This window comes from Eumetopias jubatus, unplaced genomic scaffold (assembly GCF_037043125.1).
Source record: "Eumetopias jubatus isolate StellerSeaLion01/CBP00866 unplaced genomic scaffold, mEumJub1_p1.0 scaffold_12, whole genome shotgun sequence".
Classification (NCBI taxonomy): domain Eukaryota; kingdom Metazoa; phylum Chordata; class Mammalia; order Carnivora; family Otariidae; genus Eumetopias; species Eumetopias jubatus.
In genome coordinates, this window is record NW_028274818.1 from 67,026,270 (window position 1) to 67,032,429 (window position 6,160).

At 61.4% G+C, this 6,160-nt stretch overlaps 1 pseudogene; it reads left to right on the forward strand.

Moving 5' to 3' along the window:
* Positions 1 to 2,011: 2,011 nt before the first annotated feature.
* Positions 2,012 to 4,255, forward strand: LOC114215768 (left-right determination factor 2-like; annotated as a pseudogene).
* The last annotated feature ends 1,905 nt before the right edge of the window (positions 4,256 to 6,160 follow it).

Sequence of the window (6,160 nt, forward strand, 5' to 3'; positions counted from 1 at the left end):
AGCTTGTCTGGAGACCCCAAGGGCCACATGGGCCCCCAGGCCTGGGGTCCGGGAGGCTGATGGGTGCAGGGTTGGCACGGCCCAGGGCACCTGGGGCTGGGCCTCGGGGCATCCCTGGAACACCCACAGCAGTGCCTGCCCTGAACGGGAAGGGGACGGGAGCCCCCCTGGAGCCCTCCAGATGCTGGGCTCTGATGCAGACGTGGAGCCGCTCCTGGGCTCCAGCCTCATCGACCTGAGTCCCCTCTGGTTCTGAGCCCAGACCGGGTCCAGCAAGCGGCCCACCCATGGAGGCTGAGGATGACCTCTGACCCCATGTTTTCTCGTGGCCCTCACCTGGCAGCCTGGACTCCCGGCTGGGGTCACATCCTGGCCTGTAGGGGCAGGGGGTGGTGGTGGGCACATGGCCCTACTCCTCACCTGCCCTCCTGCCTCAGCCCCCAGGACTACCTGGGCCCTGGGTTTGCGGCCCATGCCCCACGCCGGCCCACTGCCCTCCACCATGCCCTCAGCTCTGGGCCCAGGGCCAGGTCCAAACTGGCCGTCGGGCAGTGGTACTGATCCCCCACTCCCTCATGACACAAGATCTGGCTCCATCTCCTGCCCAAGGGACCCTGTGGAGATCTGGGCCAGACCCAGAGCAGGTGCAAGTCAAGCATGAGGACGAGGGGCTCCTTCCGCTGCATGACGAAGGGTGGGGACTGACGTCCAGCCCCGGACAGTCCATCAGGCCACTGTCACAAACCTCCCAATCCACACTGGCTTTTTCGGGCCTCTGGCCAGGGCTGCCAGAGTTAGCAACTCAAAATGTAGGACTCCCAGTGAAATCTGGACTTCAGATAAACAGCAAATGATTAGTCTAAGTATGTCCCCAGCTGTCTCCTGTATTTTATCTGGCAGCATTATCCCTGGTCACTGCCCAGGTGTTTCATTTCCCCAGTAAAACTCTTCAAGCACCTGCAAGCCCGCCACCCCTTGCAGGGATCCTTGGGAAGCGGGGGATCGATCCCACCCCCACCCGGCCCCATCACTGGACTGAGTCCTGCCCTGGCAGCTTCTGGGGTCAGGCAGGACTCTGGCTGGGAAGAGCTGGAGGGTGTGGAAGGGTTTGGGCTGGCCCCGGGAAGGCCTGATGTTAAACCTTCCTGCTTTTTTCAGAAGCCGGGCTCTCCTGGCCTCACCCAGCTACCTAGCAGACAGTCGCTGTCAGTGACTATGGGAGCGTCAGGAAGGGGTCACCTCTCAGCCTCAGTTGTCTTGGCTCAGAATTTGGAGGGAGCGATACACTGGCTGGTTCTTCCACTTCTAATCTCTGAATCCATGAACAGCCAGAGAGAGGGAGAGATGATGGGTCCTTATTGGACAGACCCCACTGGTGCTAAATTATCACAGGTTCCGTGACCTAGGCAGGTGCCCTGAGAACAGTGATTTCCGCCTGTGGTCAGCCCAGGGTCTCAGCAGCCCCTGGAGCCCTCAGGGCACCAGGCCAGATGCGCATCGCTGCCCCCAGGATGGGTCCTGAATCCAGGAGCCCTGGTGGTGGGGGGAGAGTTTCTTGCAGCCAGCAACCAGACTCCAGCTCCACACACCAGGGAGTCCAGTTGGCTCTGTTGACTGGGCAGACCGGGAATCCGGCACAGATGAGATGGGACTGAGATCCTGGCCTCTCCTCCACAACACAGACCTTTAAAGCCCGTTGGTCAGGCCCCCCGAAGCAAGGCAGAAGCTCATGGGCACTGGACAGAGAGCCAGATGTCCACAAGCCAGACAGGCCTTTGTGCCCGTTCTAGACGGCCCCCTCCTCCAGGCTCCTGGACCCACCTGGCCGCTGAGCTCCCAGGAGGTCGGAGGGGTGTGGCCTGGCTCCCCTCACCCAGGCCCGGCCCAGGGCTGGCTATAAAGCCGGCCCAGCCTGACCCTCAGCACAGCCAGCCGGGACCCTCCCGGAGCCTCCCCCAGGGACACGTCTGTCGCCACCGCCGCTCCTGCTCGTGCTCTCGTGAGCAGTTCCATGTGGCCGCTGTGGCTGTGCTGGGCGCTCTGGGCGCTGCCCCTCCCCGGCCCCGGGGCCACCCTGAGCGGGGAGCAGATCCGGGGCAGACTGCTGCAGCAGCTGCACCTCAGCCAGATGCCCGTCCTGGACGAGGGCGACGCTGAGAGGCTGGTCACCCCTGCCCACGTGAAGGCCCAGTACGTGGCCCTGTTGCAGCGCAGCCACAGCGCACGCTCTCGAGGGAAGAGGTTCAGCCAGAAATTCCGAGGTGAGGCCTCCCTGCAGCTGCGCCCCGCTCCTTGTCGGGGTGCCAACCTGGAGCTCAGGGGTTAGGGACACGGGGCGTGTGGGGAGGGTGTGGAACACGTCCCGCCGTTGGCCCCCGGACTCGGTAGCCCCGCTAAAGCTGCTCACAGGCCCCGGACTCCTCTTGGGGACATCTCCCTGGGCATGGGAGGGAGATGGGAGGAATTCAGGGCTCTTGCTCTGCTTCTTAGGACACTGGGCTGGTGACCAGAGGTCTCCATGGCAGGGCTCTCTGCCCCCGCTCCAGAGCCCCCCCCCCCCCCGTTTTGTGGTGCCCTTTGCCCAAAGAAGGCTACAGGTCTCTGGGCCTGGCTGGCTCAGCAGGTGGAGCATGTGACTCTTGATCTTGGGGTTGTGAGTTCGAGCCCCCGCTGGGCCTAGGTAGAGGTTACTTAGAAGTAAAATGTTCAAACAAACAGAAAAGAAGGCTTCATGTCTGTGCACTTGAGGGGCAGCCCCAGCCCCCACATTCTCCCTGCGCATCTCCCTGGGGACTCCTGGGGAAATGCTGTTCACTGGCTGGGGGCCCAGCCCCCTCGCAGCCGCCCTGGTGCTGCACAGGCCTCCTGACCCTGCTCCTGTCCCCAGAGGTGGTGGGCAGGTGGCTGGCGTCGGAGGCCTTACCTGCTGGTGTACAGCATGGAGCGGCGGCTGCCCCCCAACAGCGAGCTGGTGCGGGCCGCGCTGCGCCTCTTCCAGGAGGCAGTGCCCTGGACAGGAACTGGCTGTCCCCGCACAGCGCCTGCGCCCGCGTCACCACCAAGTGGCTGCACATCCGCGAGGACAGCTCCAACCGCACCTACCTGGTGGACTCCAGGTGGGCGCTGCAAGTGGGGAGGGTGCCAGGGAGGAGGAATGGGGAGGGGAGGGGAGGGGACGGGGTTCCTAGCTGGGGGGGGAGGGAGGTGGGGGTCCCAGTGCGGGGGCTGGGGGGCGGGGAAGTAGGTGTCCTAGAGTGGGGGGAGCGGGCGGGGGTCCCAGCCGGGGGGGAGGGGGAGGTGAAGGCTCCCCCAGGGGGAACCCACAGCCCCCAGCTCAGGCCCCCGTCCCCGCGCCACCCCGTCGCAGGCTGGTGTCCCTCCACGACAGCGGCTGGAAGGCCTTCGACGTGACGGAGGCCGTGACCTTCTGGCAGCAGCTGAGCCGGCCTCGGCAGCCCCTGCTCCTGCAGGTGACGGTGCAGACGGAGCACCTGGGCCCGCCGGCCGCGGGCGCCCACAAGCTGGTGCGCTTCACCTCCCAGGGGCCTGTGGGCGCCGGGCAGGGTGAGCCCCAGCTGGAGCTGCACACGCTGGACCTGGGGGCCTACGGGTAGGCGCCCAGGGCCACACGGGGGGACCCCACTCCCAAGGCCAGCTCAGTCCGAGTGGGACTTTTCCGGGTGCCGTGGGAGTGATTGCCCGCAGGAGAGTCCCCTTCAGTCTCAGGACTAAGGGCTCACGCGATGTACCGTTTGGTTGTTGACCGGTCCTTATCCTTTTGAACGTAAGGAGCGCTGGGTGGCAAAGCTCCTCCCAGATGCCCCCAGGCCCTCCCTGCCCCCCTCCCCGCCCTCCCCGCTGACCTCTGCCTCTCTTCGCCCCCCGCAGAGCTCAGGGCAATTGTGACCCCGAGGCGCCCGGGGCGGAGGCCCCCCCCTGCTGCTGCCGCAGGGAGATGTACATCGACTTGCAGGGGATGAAGTGGGCTGAGAACTGGGTCCTGGAGCCCCCGGGCTTCCTGGCCTACGAGTGTGTGGGCGCCTGCCGGCAGCCCCGGCAGCCCCTGCCCTTCAAGTGGCCGCTTCTGGGGCCTCGGCAGTGCATCGCCTCGGAAACGGCCTCGCTGCCCATGATCGTCCGTGTCGAGGAGGGAGGCAGGCCCAGGCCCCAGGTGGTCAGCCTGCCCAACATGAGGGTGCAGAGCTGTAGCTGCTCCTGGGACAGGGTGCCCATGCCCCGGAAGCTGGAGCCTTAGATGTGGGGCGTGGCCACCGGGGGACTTGGCTTCTGTGGGCATCAGGGGTGTTGTAGGGCATGGGGAGAGCCGGGGGTTGTTGCTGATGGGCAAAGGCTCTGTGTCATCTACTGAGCTCTCTGTCCATTCAGCTCGCCTCCTAATTTTTGCTTCCCAGAGTCAAGACTCCCTGGCAACTGGGTAGCCCCCGCCTGTGTTCTCTGTTCATGTGACGATATCCCAAGCAGTTACCTCTGCCAAGTCTATAACCTAAGAGCACGAAGCCAAGTTGTCATTGTTTCCTTGAAGTGTCACTGGATCTGGGCTGAGCTCTGTGGAATGGGCCTGTGGTAGGGTCAAGTATGGGTTGTGTATTCCCAACCCAAATAGGGCATTTTCTAACGAACAAACGAAACGTTTTAATCTGTATTTCTCTATTTTACCCAGAACCCCCAGGGAACAGAAAGTTCTAAAGGGATTAGGTCCACCTTATTAGAAAGCTAAGGAAGGAGCTGGAGAGGATTCAGTCAAGGTCAGTCAAGGTCTCCGTTAGTAATACAGGAAGCTAGGACTGAAGCCATTCAGAGCCAAGTGCACTTGTCCTGCTAAAATCCAAGTAGACATCTTTTTTTTTCTTTTTTTATTTATTTCTGAGAGATGGAGAGAGAGAGAGAGAGAGAGAGAGAGAGAGAGAAGTAGAGGGAGGAGCAGGCTCCCAAGGAGCAGGGAGCCTGATGCGGGACTCAATCCCAGGACCCTGGGATCATGACCTGAGCCGAAGGCAGATGCTTAACCATCTGAGCCACCCAAGCAGACATCTTTTTGTCCCGACGTTTTTACCCTCCTGGGCACAGGGAGTGGGCTTTGTTTCAATTCTACTTGCTACAAAATAAAAAGTCTGTGATGAAAAAAATCATCAGTACTGTAAGGCTGTAGGTCACGCCTTTAGCTTTTGGGGCAGATGAAGGGAGCAAACGCTGAAAATGTTGGATGTGACATTTTCGAGTGCCCGGATTACAGGGGCTGATAAGCTGTGACTTCGATCCCAGCCTGGCCATCTTGAATGCCTAGCCAGTGTGCAGAGCTCTTATTAGCTCTGAATTCCATACCCTCCAAACCCCTATCTCCCTCCCTATCCAACAGAATAATCCCCGACTCCCAAAAACTTACTGGAGATTTAAGGCAAAGGTGTTTTTACCAGCAGCCCCCACACGGATGATACATGACAGGGGTTACGGCCATCTCAACTTTTACACGGGTTTTGGCTATCTCAACTCACATTCGGACCCGAATGGCCTTCTCTTGATTTTGAAATAAACTTCATTTACTGAAAATCAAATTTAGAAATCCCTTTCCTCTCTGAAATTTTGAAATCAAAGATTCTAACATTTCTCCTTTTTTTTTTTTTGGTCAGTGGCTTCACCATTCTACCTCCTGGGGATAGACCCTGGTACTTCCCCGGGGACCCCGCAGTGCAGAGCAGGCCGGTGGTGGTGCCGTTAATTGAGGTAGGAAGGAACGAGGGCATGCAGGACAGGGGTGTGAGGGACGGGAAGAGGGTAGACAGTCTGAGAAGTCTGGTGGGGGGTGGGGACGATGAGGACAGACGTCCAGCCAACCACACCCAGGAACCCGGGTGGGGGGAGGCCAAGTGTGAGGCCCTTGGCAGCAGGAGGCAACCCCAGGAGAGGACAGACGCGCAGGCACTTGTCAGGCGGACAAGGGCTGAGCGCAGGGGCCCTCGGCAAACTCCAGGAAATGACTAGTGGCTGGGATTCGGGCGGGGGGACGGGTTGGGGGGCAAGGAGGAGGCCAGATGGGACCGAAAAGAACTGTTGGAGAGGCAGGAGGAGCCGCCGGGCACCCACCCCGGCCCACCCCAGCGCAGAGAGCCACGGGCCGGCTCCAATCGGGCAGGGAGGAACG